At 37.8% G+C, this 15,710-nt stretch overlaps 1 protein-coding gene across 2 annotated transcripts in view; it reads right to left on the minus strand.

The window, feature by feature from the left end:
• LOC122832531 (teashirt homolog 2) overlaps positions 1-15,710 on the minus strand; it is a 72,678-nt gene that overhangs the window by 37,792 nt on the left and 19,176 nt on the right. The window lies entirely within an intron of this gene.

Here is a 15,710-nt window from a genome sequence, read left to right on the forward strand (position 1 = left end):
ATAACTGATTAATAGGACTTAAATGTGACAGCTGATTAGTTTTAAGGTGTGTCAAAGAAAGAAAAAAAGAATCTTGAAAATAATCCCACATAATTCAGGTTCTTTCAGATTTTAACACAAAGACAGAGCAGCAAGAGCCGATACCCCCAGACAAAAACATCTTTAAGGTTCCCAGCAGACTCTCTTACTAAATAGCTTTGCTGACTGCGACAACACTGACCTCCTACCGCTACAGAGAAAATGACCACTTTCTCCCAACTTCCAAATTGCCAGGAGTTTGGGGGGTGGGAGCACGAGAGATACCGCGACTGAAAATACAACAGACAATTGCTGACTCAATGTTTGTCAGGATATGGGGGGGAGGAAAATGTGTCCTTGACACCTTAAGCGGTTTTGGATTGAACACGACTTATTTTGACAGTTAGTTCTATATCACTGACATTTGGGAGGCAGACACAGACACACACACACACACACACACACCCACACTTCAAGACAAACATCTATTCTTCAAAGAATGGAGCGACACATTGAAATCATGCTTTAAAGCAGAAAGATTTCTTTGTAACATCAACCATTTTGATAAATGTTGCCACCCGCAGACAACATCTCATGGTCAGTTTTCATTTTGTTTGCAAATTTCCTTTAAATCATTACTTAGTTAAAATAAAATCTACCCTCTTAAAAACAAACTTTTCTGTAGAAATGGCTCTGGTGACTTTAAGAAAGACATGAGGGAACTGAGCCAAATCCAGGTGTGTTTCTAGTTATTCATGTTTTTAATCCGATCAGCCCTTTATATATACAGGTGGGCAAACTTCAGCTAATCCAGGAACTAATTTTTGTTTAGCAATTTAGTGCTTTTTTTTCATTTTGAATACACTTAATATCCCCAAAGTAATTTTTATTCTGGATAATGTCTGCAGCACTAACTATTCAGTTGAACAAAGTTTGACAATTGCGTTAAAGTTTTGGCTATTTGCTGTTAAGCAGTTAGAGATTTATATTCATGCTCTTATTTTGAAGTGGGTGAAGAAGGTTTATGCAGTAGTTCCATTTCCTCTCCTCACGTTCTCCAACTGAGATGCGGTGCAGCAAATGACATTTATTCTGAACCCCAAATGCAGCCTGTCGGTCTAGAGCAAACAGTTGAAAATCTACTGATTTTCTACGTGCTTTACGAAGTCCTGCCATGGTCTATTAGGCAAAATCAGCCACAGAGTCAGCAGTACTCAAGAACTATAAAACTGAAACCATCAGTGAAAGCTCTGTTCCACACATTCACTTCCTGAAGCACAAACCGTACAGGTGGTTATGTAATATTAAATTTGATCCTGTGAAGTGTTGATCCTATGTTCTAACACATGTTGTGTGATTGAGCTATAGTAAGTAACAAAATGGTTAAATTTAGTGCTTTTAGGGTTAGTGCAACTAACTTTTTATTTGACCTCCTTCACCACTGTTTAAATATGTTCAGCAAGACATTTAACAGCATCTGAGAACACTGCATGGATATCTGGGTAATTTAGGAAATAAAATACAAGTAAAATTACCTATGAAAAGGACCAGTACACTCTGGAATGACCAGATGTGATTATTAAAATCTTCAGCAATCATTTCGACCCAACTCACTATAAAAACCTTATGGTCTCTTCGATGCCTTGCATAGTTAAGATAATTATTTGGTCCCAACGTGGTTTCCTTCAGAAATGCTGTATTGCTCACTGCCTGGCAGACAGACTCATAACAAGTCCAATTGTAGCAGTTAGTCCCACTATGTCTGCACCTGCAGAACAGCTTATGCCACAAAAAACTTGAGTCTGGCATTCAGACTGTGGTTGCACTTGAGTTTCAAAACTCAATACTTCAGACTTGACTTAGATTTGAAGCCTGAAGACTTGAGACTTGTCATAGACCTGAAATGGACTCAAGATTTAGATATTGAGTCTCGGGAGCAATTAAAAAAGTGTTGACCACACGACTCACAGAAATTTAGGACTCAGAATATAATGGGCTCTCTGTAGCGTTTCTTGACAACGTGTCAATAAAAGTACATAGACATGGCTTAAAAGTTCCTCTATTTTTATTTCATAACATTAAATCCCAACAAGTGGCATTTGCAGTAACTTAGCCACAAATTGCTACCCTGAGAAAAATGTGCATTTTCGCCCGTTAAAGAGTGTGTTTCATTTATTAACAAGAAATGTTTGTGGATCATGGGCTGTAAATGGTTCATAAGAAGCTCTTAATGTTTAATGAAGCATCGTAGTAATAATAACCATACAAATTCCTCTTAAGTTGAACTTTATAATGAGTAACTTTGGGTTATTTCAGAAGTAAATAAAACTTCTCTACCTGCAGAGATATAGGCAAAGACTTGTGGTTCTTTAAAAGAAAAGCGCTTTCTGTATAATTGACTCAGAGATTCGGCATTAACATATTTCTCCAAGTATTTTATTTTTTGGGTTCTCTATTATATTTTTGCTGGATTTTACACCTTATGATTTTAAGAAAATAATTCATGGTTGTTTCATTGTTCTATGTGTTAGTCAGACTAGCAACCGATGTGAAAATGTTCATTTAGGTCATTACATACAATACAGACCAAATGTTTGGACACACAGTTGTGTCCAAACATTTGGTCTGTACTGTACTTGAGACCTGTTACCGTCTCAACAGTACCAACCAATTGCTTAACTACTAAGAGTGATACGACTTGAAGGGCGCATTAAAAAGGTCAGGCTTAAATGAGTAAAATTAGGCCTGAACACCTTGCCACCCAAATCAAATTCCATAGAAGCTACTCCTCTAGATGCTCGACTGCCATAGCCTTTACTATTGATCTGATTCCTCTTGTGATGTCATTAACGAAAAACTAAACAAAACCCAACTTGCCATTGCTTTCTTCAGCATGCCTTAAAAGAAAGTAGAATTTTGTGAAATCCAGCAGTGAAATGTTTTCATTGTCAGTGCACACAAAAAGAATCCACCACTGGATCGGATGTTTAAGAACAAAAACGTTTCACATGCAAGGCACAGTTGTGACAATGACCAGGCCCGGCCAGGTTTTATTGTGATGTGTACACCTGCATTATCATTACCCCTTAATGAAAAACAGCAGCAACACAACACCATTATTTTCTACACTCCCCAAGGGCCAATGCAGGCTCCTTAGAACCTTAATCCAATCTGTTTACACACACCCACACACACAAACACTTGGCCTTACAAACTAAGAGCCATAAAATATGACTGTAACATATTGCACTATTATAGTTTGCTTTTAGAGGCCTCACTGTCACTCAGTTAATCTTAAGAATGCTGTTCTGGTTTACAAGTAACAGCTGAAAATCAAGAGAAACATGCTCCCATCTTGATAGACAACATGACTTATAGCTGGCCTAGCTAGCAACCTCTCGGATGTCTGGCCTGAGATATATGACGAACAGGCAATCGTGGGAGGACACGGAGTCCCTGAAATTCTTGTAAAAGTGGGGAGGGTGATGAATCTGCATCTGCTCTTAACCGTGCAGACACACTATAGTTATCATCAGTGAGGTCACGGGGTATCATCATGTGTTTGGTAGAGGATGTGTAACCTTGAAAAAGAATGAAAAAAGAGATGCCAAAATGCTTCAGGGAAGCCAGAAACCAAACGCCAGATGGATGCACTTTACTAAAAGCCTGACCACTGCCGCTGCTCAGTCGGTTGCGGCCTCAGCGTCGTGAAATCTGGGTGATGATGACATCACCCCACGCCCACATTAACCATGCATGTGACGTGGCGGTGTACTCCCCACCGGCAGCCTTTGGCACAGTGTTTGCTCTCAGTCGAGACGCAGTTGGGCCATAATTAGACATGCTGCTTCCTGTACAAAGACCTCCCTGTGTAATATTAATCATGTGAGGATAAAGTTGTAAATCCATCCCCTGCGGAAATTCCCCCCATCTTTCATGTGTTCTTCAAATGGAGAAGAGGGTTCTTTTTGCTTCAGTATGAAAGAAGCCACCGTGGCCTTGAATCATGCGGCTAATAACAATTCCAATGCAGTGTTTTGTCAAAGAAAAGACAACAGAAAAGGCAAATCAGATCAACGTGATAAGCTGAAAATTTACCGCAACCCCCAGCGACCTGATCTTCAAGATGTGAGATATGATGATGTGAAAAAATATTATGAGAAGATTTTATGGGGTATTTAGTGAAATTAGTTCATCTTCATGGAATATCATGGCATATAAAATGCAGCAGAATAATATTTTTGGTTTCCCAGCATTCATTTTCTTCTCTAAATTAGACCATTCGTCATGCACTCATTACAAAGACAGTCAATTTTGAACCAATTCCAATTGCCTCTAATTTCTAACTGAAATAATGCAAGATGCACATTTTTCATCCGCCTGACATCCATTGACTTTATTATTGTATGAAAATGCCAGAGCGGTGCTGCATAAACACAAAAAAAGTCATCATATTTCGCATTTTGAGACAGAGTTTACTGGTAGGTGTTGCACTCTGCACACAATCTATTAAAATCCAAATCAAATAAGAGAAAAGCTTTTTTCAATCAACATGCAAATAAGTGCTATATTAGAAAGCAGACTTTGAAAAGTTGTTTGTTTCGTTCACACACTTTTGCTTCAGATTAACTACAAAATTTGGCTTGGAGGTAGCGCAGCTGACAAGAAATCACTTTAAGTAGCTGCAAAGAGCAAGGAGTCCGAGCCATAGGCTACAAAACACCGACATGTTGTGTGCTTCTCCTTAATCAAGCTGTAAGTACAACAGAATTATTCTACATTCATCACGGACACCTAAGCTGTCACTGCTGTTTAATGAGTATCAATTAAGCTGTTTCAACAGACTAGCTCAGCACATACTGCAGACACAAACAGGCAGGCACAGCCCTAAGGAGAGGCTTCTTAACACCGAGCCACATTGGGCCTCAGACATAATTTAGGCTCAGTATCAGGGCTGGAACAAAGGAAAAAAATCTGAGAATAGATGTACAGAATTTCCATTTAATATGTTTTAACATTATTCTGGCATTTTAAAGCACCCACATTACACATGGGTACAACATGGTATAGATTTTTTGACAAATGCTTTGCAAAATAATAATAATAATAATAATTAAATGTGAAATTTATCTATTATGCAAACACATAAGATTAACCTCTTAAGGTGCTACATGTTTGCATTCAGGGATTACTTTATCAAAAAAGTACCTATTAGTGGGAACTTTCATTTTATTAGAGTCTTTATTTTGAATTCAAAGTGCACCTCAGAGATGCATGGGGCAGAATAATAATGTGTTTAATAGAGTGCATGATCCACTGGACCCCCTGCTATGGGGGAAAACTAATTCTTGTCACTTAACATTCAGTTTGACATTAAAGCTTGTTTGCTGCTAACAAAAATTATCAAATGAGGCAGTCAGTATTTGAAAGCTCTGCTAATTAGAAAGCTGAAGTTTTACCCCTCAAAGCAGAGCTTCTGTAGAGAGAAGAGCAGCAACACACAACTTATTGTGCTGGTTTTATGACACATTGGAGTCTTTTCTCCACTATTAAACAAACTTTTGAAAGCTAAGACATTGGTCAAAGGCAGTTGGCAAACTAATTTAAAGTCTGTTAATTCACTTTAGACCAGCAGAAAATATATGGTGATTATTTGCTATCCAAAAGCCACATGGCATCTTCTGAGTTATTAACACTACCTTGACATGAGTGCCTAGTATGCAATGTTTCAATTCGAAGCAGTGGATATCCTTATACAAGATCATATAACTTATCAGAGCCCAAAATATATCAGTCAACATCTAAATGGAATTATATGATAAATATTTACAACAAATTTAAATCAGACATTAAATTCTAGCCCATAATTGTTTTGCTTAATTCAAATATAATTATAAAATACATATCAGGATGATATGAATGATGATATTATTGGGATGTTTAATCTCAGTAAATTTGATTATTTGTTTGTGTTACCCCAAAATAGCTTCATCAATAAAACATACAAATTAAAATTTTATATATACATCTCTGGAAAAAAAATATAGAGACCACAGTACTGAACCCCATTGAAAACCACTTGGTTATTCCACCAAATGCTGATTTCTGAACTTTTCCTGAGTTAAAACATTAGTATTGTTGTTTCTAAATGAATATGAACTTGTTTTCTTTGCATTATTTGAGGTGCATTTTTTATTATTTTGATCATTTCTCATATTCCGCAAATAAGCGCTAAATTTTTCTTGGATTTTCAGAGACATGTTGTCCGTAGTTCATAGAATAAAAGGACAATATTCATTCAACATATATAAAAAAAAAGTTAAATCAGAGAAACCGATAATTTTAAGTGATCTCTTAAATTTTTTTCCAGAGCTATAACAAGAAGAAAGATTTACAGAGTTATTTTTTTCACCTTTACTTGTACTGCTAAATCTCATTGAGACGAATTTTCACTTTCAAGAGTGACCTGCTGATTTGGTGCCATTGTTCTGCTGTAACTGGCTGATGATCTCTATCATAGGACTTAGTTTCACCAAAGGCAGCTTGGCAGTATTAACAGGCATAAAGTGGGAGACATTTTTTTTGCTGCCAGAGAGTGGCTGGATTGTACAGAGAGTGAAAGCCTCTGTTTGACCCCAGAAGAGAGAGACAGACGATCAGAGGCCATCGAGGTGAACAGCAACGCTGGAACATTGACTGGATTCATCAAATTAGCTTCCATGTAATTGTACTGCATGACGACTCGTAAAACATGTCGGCCATAAAGCTGTCAGGAAGCCATCAGCCTGGTGCTAAATGAAGTTACAAAAGGTGCAAGGTTCGCAGCTTCATACAGTGGAAGAGTAAAGCGTCCAGCAGCACAGAGTCTGGCTGTGACCTCATCATTAGTGGTAACCATAGCAATCAGAAAACCCATACTGGTTGGGAGTTGGTATTTATTGCTTATTAAAGCACAACAATTAGAAAAAACGTTGTCACTGCTAGTCCAATAAGCTATTCTATTTTTCATTAATAATAAGCGCAAGACATACATATGGTGTGTATTTTGTATGTGCAATTTAATACTCACAATTAGATCTGCTGATTTCTACAATGCACCTCAGCAGAAACTTGATAAATAATTTTCCAAACCTCCACAACACCTGACTGCATATTTAGCAGTCTGACCTCCCAGAGACTCGCGGAGCATGCAGTGCGACGGCAGTTTACCTTTGTAATTGTTACAGATCACGCCATTAGCACAATATTGTCATAGCTCCTGCTCCCGCAGTCTGCTGCAGCTGAGGGTTAATTTGCATAATAAATCTTAATTGAAGCTCATTAAGGATTTGATAAGAAGCAAATCAGGTACACCGCCGGATAACTTAAGATTAATGTTTTCTCCGTCTTTAGGCGCTCGCGTATTAAAGAGAAATGTCACGTTCATTAGCAGAAGTTTAACATCGCCGTGCATCAGGTGAAGTTTAACTTTAGCAGTAGGAATAGGCTGGGGTGAGATTCTCAAGGTAACAGTAAAAATAAAATTTAAAGTGTAACATGATTACCTTCCTTTTATTTAGCACAGAATAGCAGCGATTTCTAATTATTGCTGCTAAATTACATTATAAAAATGTTACCTATAATTTGACTCAAGAAAATGAATAACAAACCAGTTTTGGAAGTTTTTCCAATCAACAGCTTTATTTTTGCAGAGCTTTACAATTTTTGAATTTGTTGCTGCCTGTGTAGAATAACACAGAGTCGAAAAAACTTTTATTAACTGGTCGTTAGCAGAGCTATCTGCTGATGTAACAGTTCTGCAGTCAGCTACATAATGGAAATGCCAAGTTGGTAATAACATTAATGGGAGGCATCCCTTTAGCTTCCACCCATAACTTTTCAAATGACCAACATTATTTCTGGTTAACTACAGAAATGTACAGGAATGACTAATAGTTTCCTGAAACCAGGTATTAAACTATTCATGACTGTTGTGTAATCACTTTAAAATTAAATCACCATTAAACGCATATATAATAAAATGACTTTACACACTCCATTTTTTTTCTCATCTATCAAACGCAGTATCTCTGAGTATATAACAGACATTTCAACCACCAATGAATGCTAAATATTAAACACAGCAGCATTTTAGACTTTATAACTGCCAAGGAAGACTATTAAAATTCAGTTTTACTTCATGAGGTACGTACATAAACTACAGGAATGGTCCGCTGACACAATACAGCTACAAGGCGAGTTATTTCTGTTAGGCTGTATGTGGTGGTATTTGTCTTAATAACTGGAACATAGATTAAACCTAGTCTTCTTTCCAATATTTTATGATGATTTTTGATCATTCTGTTGATGACATTTGAGGAAAGATTAAGTTTTTTGTGTCCTCGTCATGTAAAGCAGCTTGAATTGCTTGTTGCTAAAATGTCCTATAAAAATAAACTAGCTTTGCCTGTTGGATTTCTCCCCAGCTTGTCAGAATTACCAAGAGTCTGCTTATGCTCCAAGATAATACACTTTTTTTTAGCTGAATTACCTCTATTTTGTTAATCGCATTAATTCATCAAAGAGACAAAGACAAAACTTCCTGCAGTCCTCCACAAGAAAAGCCCTTCGCATAAATGAACTGCACATATAAGATATTTAAAAGCTAATGAAACAGCTTAGAGTTTCCTCTTTGCTCATATAAACTCAACAGTCTCAATGCAGGGAGATCTGTGTGTTCAGCTGCAGACTGTAATTGTCTGTGACAACATTAAACAAAGGTAATTTGACTGTTAATATAAATAACATACTATATGGTCTTATTACTTCCACCGCTACTTCTACCAATAATAAAATTAAAACTGATTACATTTAAGCTGCTCTTGTGCATTAACTTCAGCCTCTAATAACACTCCTTGCATAATTTTAACACATTTTAGCGAAACTAATATTTAGAACTGTGATAAATTTGCACACTGTGAGCCTAATCATGATGTTAAAATTTCCTTTCATTACATGCTAAGCCGAAACAGGTAAGGGAGGTTCAGTCCAGGGCAAATCTGCTCCAAACAAGAAGAAAACTTCCTTTCATAAAAGAACTTTCTGTAGAACCAACTGTAGGAACAGCATGATGGAAAATTTGTGATTTTAAATGCTGTGGGTATTTTTAAAAGCTTGGCATGCTTGCTACAAGTAACTGGTCCATGCTTTTTTTTTTTTTTTTAGATTGAAATCCTGATTATTTTAATTACGCTATGGAGAAATGCATTGAGTGTTCTTGTATTTGAATGAAAGCACAAGAGGAACGGCAGCCCGTTCGCTGCCTGTCTGAAATCAGAGAGGCCTGATTTTTAAAGCTCCTAAGGACCTCTTTCAGAAAGACATCTCCGGTTAGGCTAACCTGATCCGGCTGTGATTGTTTTCGAGAAACCTCCAAACCATATGGCCTGCATACATGCCCTCTGCCTGACTACGCATGTAGGTCAACTACTACAAGATGGATGTCTTCACTTAAATCATCTCAACTTTGTATGGACACAGATTATGTGTTGACACAACTGCAGAGGATATAAATTACCAAGTTCTAAACTGTAGTGGGAAATGAATATCACTGGAATAACACAAAGCATATGAGCTGCAGTGAGTTTTACCATAAACCACGACAAACCGTACCTGCTCTGTGGAAATCAATAGCAGGCCCACTGTGCTACTGTATTAACTACAAGCTTGCCTTGCACTCTTATCCTCTAAATCCACATAAATGAACAATCTAAGCTATAAAGTCTCCTCCTCATATTCCTCTGTAAATCATTATATCTGTAGGGACCTCGACAAAATACCATAACATAATTTCTTTTGTACTTGGAATGTCTGGCAGAAATAATGAGTTTCAGCCTCCCCGCAATAAACTCTCCCAATATTCCAGTTATTGTCAGGCTTAATGAGTAAAAGAGAGAAAAAAAAATGAAAAACATAACAAGAAATAGTGGCTTTTCTGCAGCAATGATCACACGGAAACATTATCCACATGAATCACCTCCGACGGCATATCAAATTGTGTCATTTGCCTGGAAACTAGTACAGGTCTCAGAGGGAAGGAGAGGTGAATGAGCGGTTGCTGTAGAGAGGTGCAACATGGCGCAGGAAACTTGCCTTGAGACCCATCATAACAGGCTGTTTTTTTTTCCACACAGGAGAGTGAGATCACTGCGCTGGAGGGCAACGGGAGTCTCACTTCTTATCACCTAGACAGCGCACCGCCTCGTTGGCCTCGCGCGCAAACAAAAGGCTTCCACAAGCCACTCGCTATCTAAACCTGTCACCTACATGTATGATAAAACGCACCGAGATCATCCTCACACCACCTGACTCCATGCTACTTTTTTTCCCTGCTGCAGACACAAAACTAGCTGATGAGGAGAAAGTTATTAAGGAGCGTCTCTATGGGAGCGCTTGAAAGTTGGAGAATTGCAAGCTTTGCAACAAAGTGAAAGTTTGCTTTTGCTCACAAGCTACTAAAAAATTTCAAGGCTGGATTTGATCAAAACAAAACATTCGCCTTGTTGACATGAATTCAGAGATGCAGCTCAGAGAAAACACACACTTTTAATGACTGCTAATGATAATGCTCCCCTGTAACTTTATCTAAAGTTCTCTTAAGGCTTTGAAAGAAGTACACTAACGAACCCAAAGGTATGTGATCTGGTGTTAAACAGGCTTTTCAGAGCTGATAAAAAATGCATCTTAAAACTGCTTCAACTGTAGCATGATTTTCAAGGCCAAACGGGAGGCTTTCCTCCTTGTTTTTATGGATTCCTTCCTGAATTCAGAGGATTTTCAAACATCAAAAAGAAATAAATGAGTCATTTGTTATGTTTTGACAGAATTTGCAATGATTATTACAGTAGAAACATCTGACAAATAAAAACAAAACAATCCTCTTTACCTACACCAGAAATTAATTGTGCTTTAAAATCAGAAATTTAATTTCAACTCAAATATAAAAAAGTAAAAACAACTTCTTAATTTAAAATTTTGTGATAAACGACCCGCACAATATCAGGAAAACATCTAATTGCAATACTATTTCTAAAATGATCACACCAGTTCTGATTAACCTACATTTCTCTGGCTCTTTTCTATCTGTGCCATTTTAAAACCTCCTCTCCACTCTGTGAGCTTTAAGACATCAAACAGTAAAAATATACATTAGATTTGGCCATTAAAGGCAATAGGAGTCCATACAAGTGGTCAAATATATTATCGATCTGCATAGCAGAACTGCATGAGGGTTGAAATATAATATTCAACCGAATATTGCTTCCAAGCAATCCTTAGTGATTGCAATTTGCCCTCTGAGAATTGTAATAAGTCCTTGGATAAAACAAATGCAAAAAAAAAAAAAAAGTCATCAAAATTATGTGTCCAAATGGTGGAATAAGACAAGGAATAAAAGTAACTGCAAAATTTATTCTTTTTTTTTTTTTTTTACTGTGCATATATTATCACATTTACAGTAATTATTTTTAAAAAGGAGCACAATTTCTATCACCTTTACGGCACTGGCTATAATATAGCAAGACAATGTACAAATGTGACCAGAGGAAAGTCAATGAATACATCTCCCCCTCCTCTGCTTGTTGCTGCTCAGTTCCAAGCAGCTGACAGAAAGACGACTATCAGACATTTTCTGTGTTTACAACAAATTCAAATTTAGCTGACGTGGAAAGTAAAATACCGCCATTATTAGTTTCTAATAATGTTATGATGTTACAAAACTACAGGTGTAAAACTACAATTGGCATAACTGTTAAGCAGCAGACTGCAGGCTAGCTATCTAGGCAAATTGACAAATAACCTGCTAATTTCAACATATTATAATCCCAGTATTTCTCTATGAAGAGCAAATATGCTAAAGGAAATAAATAAATTAAGTAAATACTGTGCAACAAGCAACAATCTTCTATATTTTTTTTATAAATATATGCATCATAATCCAAATTAAAATAAATATTGGAGATTTACTGTAAGAATAAATGTTTGCTTATTTTTGCAGCAGTGTGAATGCTGCCCATGTTTATCATACCACAAGGATCCCATGCTGGCCCAGGCCTCATTCGAGCAAATACTTAAAAATATACTTAAAAGTCTCTTACAAGAGTTGAATTGTGAGATTAATGAACGATTTTTATTCAAAAGTGGCCAAAGTCTTTCACTTTCCACTGTAATTCAACACAAATTGTTTGTGAAATCATACCCACTTCAATCTAAGCTGTGAGAACAGAAAATAAACAAACTAAGAATCCGACAGACCCAGCAGAATCGGGTCACAACAGACGTGGATTTAGAGTCAACATAAGGTTCTTTCAAACTCAGGAGAAAAAATAAAATCACAAAATGACAAAAGTAACAAATTTTCTAGTGTTTTCTAAACACACAGATTACTTTTTATCTGCTTATTTTTTCTCAAACTTCTTTGAAATTTAGTATACCTCTGATCTAAAGAAAAACAGAGACAACTGAACGAGTCCTAATCTGATATTTCCAGGCTTCACGTTTTCTGCTGCTTTCCCCGCAGATTTTCTCATCCCGATTCTACTTCCCTTTTTCTACTTAAACTGGATAAACAACATCTGCCTTGATCGTAGGATGTTTTTCCTGAACAAACCACTTAGGAGGAGTTTCTGCTAGCCAATTCCCACAAGCTGCTGTCAGTCACTCGCTGGCACTGCAACACTTAATGCCTTTGTCTGTTCTCCAATTTATCTTGTTAACAGCAAATTGGGCTAACGGCTTGAAGCACGGAGCTATTGTAAAAAAAGAAAAGAAAAAAAAACTGTGAGGGGAGTACTCCCACGGCCACAGAATAACATATGGCCCCCTTCACTCAAAAATGCATCCCGAGCACTTATAGGGCTTCGTGTTTACACCGTATATAAACCTGATACACAAATTCCATCTTGGACACGGCGGCCTGTTAGCCTCTGGCTTTGTGATGCCTGCCCAGTAATAAAGCAAAGCTTTAGTGCAGCCTATTCTGCACCGGTGAGTAATTGGCATTCTAAATTACCATACAGACCATGTTTGCAAAGGAAGTAAATCTGTGAATAACTGGCCTTTACTTGTGCAAGCGTTCACAAATATTACTAGGTATTTGTGGAAAGGGAGGGGGGAGGAGGAGGGTTGTGATATTACAATCCTTAAAAAAGGACAAGCAAACAGGATGCTGAATCCGGAGGATAAATGTCTAAACTGGCAATGGGGTTCGTTTTGGAGAAAAAAGAAAAAAAACAATTTTCACCAAGAGAGAGATGCTGCATCTTTAAGAGCGCCACCAAAGACAAAAAAAAAAGAAAAAAAAATGAAACCTATTCCTTTGCATCTTCCATACCCTTATTCCAATACTGCTCTCTCCTTGTTCCCCCTCCACACATCATTAAACATATTATTATAACATGACTGTCAGCCCGCGCCTCTCCTCGCTCCGTTCTTGCTCTGCCAGGTAATCAATTTGTCGTCACTCTCTGTAACCCCAGTAAAGTCATCAAGTGAAATGAGTTACAGCTGCAAAGAGCCTTCAAGAATACAGGAGAGAGGGAGGGGGGAAGAAGGGTGAGTAGTTGTGGGGGGAAGTGAAAAGGGGAGGGGGGCAAAAAAAAAAGCGAGAAAAATGACAACACAGCCCAGGAATATTCCACCGCTTGATAGCACATCCCAGGTCTTGAAGATGAAATATTAATGCACAATTTGTTTATCTGCGGGCCCACATCTCTCCGGTGCCGAGCTGTTAATTTTCTATCGGCACAGACAACGGATCAGTCAGTCATGAACTCTTCACAGCCATTACCGGGAGACATTTTGATTAAGTATTCCTAATGTAGTGGATAGGAAAGAATGAAAACACTCTGCCTGCCAACTTTTGATTGACCATTAAGCCACTGATGAATGTGCCTGTCAAAGAGGAGACAATTACCTCAACAATGAAGAAACTCTTCTGGAAGGCTTATTTCTCTGTAGGGCTGACACATTTACCAGAGTACAGGCGAGGCAGCTGAGAGCGTGTAAAGGGATCACTTAGGCATCTTCTCAAAAGTTCTCCGAATAAAAGCTGGGGGCATTGTTTTGCAGAAAAGGCGGCTTTTCCGAAGCCTTGGGGTGTAAGGTGGGGGGGGAGGAGAGAAAAAAATATTTACTGTGCGAATGTATGGCTGTGTGAGCGAGCGTGTGTGTAAACTGAGAGTGTGTCGGGCAGATAAGGGTCTCAGTATCTTAAGCGGCTGCAAAGAGATGCTATTATTTGGCAGAGAACAATCGCCATCTGGTTGCTACATCCGCAGCCGTAATAAAGACTGATAACTCCTCGACGCACCACAACCAAGTAATTGCATCCTCAGAACGCCGGAATGCCCTTGATCAATCTGGGTTTAATCCAGCAGCTCCATCACTGCTGAAGCTGTTTGTTTTAAGGGAACTTTCAGGAAAAATGGAGTGCAGGAAATGAAAGAGGCGGCGTTACGTTGAGTTGTGTGACTGTGGTCAAAATTTTTCTACATTTTTTCTTTCTATTGCTGTAAACATGAGATCATAAAAAAAGCATCAGAAGATGAAGATGATGATTTCCACAAGCAAATGATGTGACCTTCTGTACGAAAAAACCCCAAAACAAAACAAATCAGTGTGTTGTAGAGGTGTGCTTTACTCTTTTTCTCCTGGATAAACCTCACATAAGTAAGTGTGTATGCGTGTGTGTGTGTGTGTGTGTGTGTGTGTGTGTGTGAGAGGGAGTGCAACCCATTCTCCATTTGTCCATAAGATTATGAAGAGTTCATACAGAGTTCATCTGCTACGGATACAGCGGCAGCAGCACATCTTTCAGCCCCTCTCTTCTTCATGCGGGTCAAATCGAAACACCCTCAGAGATTTTGTTGTTTTTTATTCAGGTCTGAGAAAAAGTTTGTAAACAGTGAGTGAATAAACGCCCTGCGGCTGCTTTTAGCATCATAAAGGAAGAAATAAACAACAATTATGCCTTTAACTCTTTTAAACATGGGCCGGGCATTCAGGAATTGACTTTTCAAATCACTTAGATTTTCCCTGAATACGTTCCTACTATCTGCTAAAGAGAAAGAACCAAAGTGACCAGATTTTTCCCCCGACTTTAGAGTAACCTTAACCTTTCCCTCCCCCGCCTGCTGCTGCACACTGCCAGTCAGCTGGCTAAAAGAAGGGAACTATACTTTTCACTCACTTACAAAAAACAAATATTCTAATTGTGTAAATATTTACAATTGTGAAAGTAAAAACTAAAAGCTGCTCGCTGGTTAAAACAGCAGGTAGCCCAACTTACCCGGCTAATAACATATTATTATACTTCCACTGCTGCTCAAGAAGACAGAGAATAACATAAATGATTAACATTCAGCAAAAAACTACCACTTAGTTCTGTATCAGCTTTTTATGTTTCTGCTTAAGTCTAATCGTCCTAATCAGAAGAACAATGAATAAATATATGTATATATATCATTCCAGAAGTACAAATCAGTATTATTTACTTTAGCAGCTTTAGGTTTATGAAAAACAATTAGATCAAGTTATGCATTTTATTTGTTGTTTACCAAACTCATGACTTCATTTATCATATTATTATTTCCCCCCCTCATAACTGTTTGGATCATTTGTTTTATGCTACATGTACCCCCCACCTTGCTGCTATC

Source organism: Gambusia affinis, linkage group LG01 (assembly GCF_019740435.1).
Source record: "Gambusia affinis linkage group LG01, SWU_Gaff_1.0, whole genome shotgun sequence".
Classification (NCBI taxonomy): Eukaryota; Metazoa; Chordata; class Actinopteri; order Cyprinodontiformes; family Poeciliidae; genus Gambusia; species Gambusia affinis.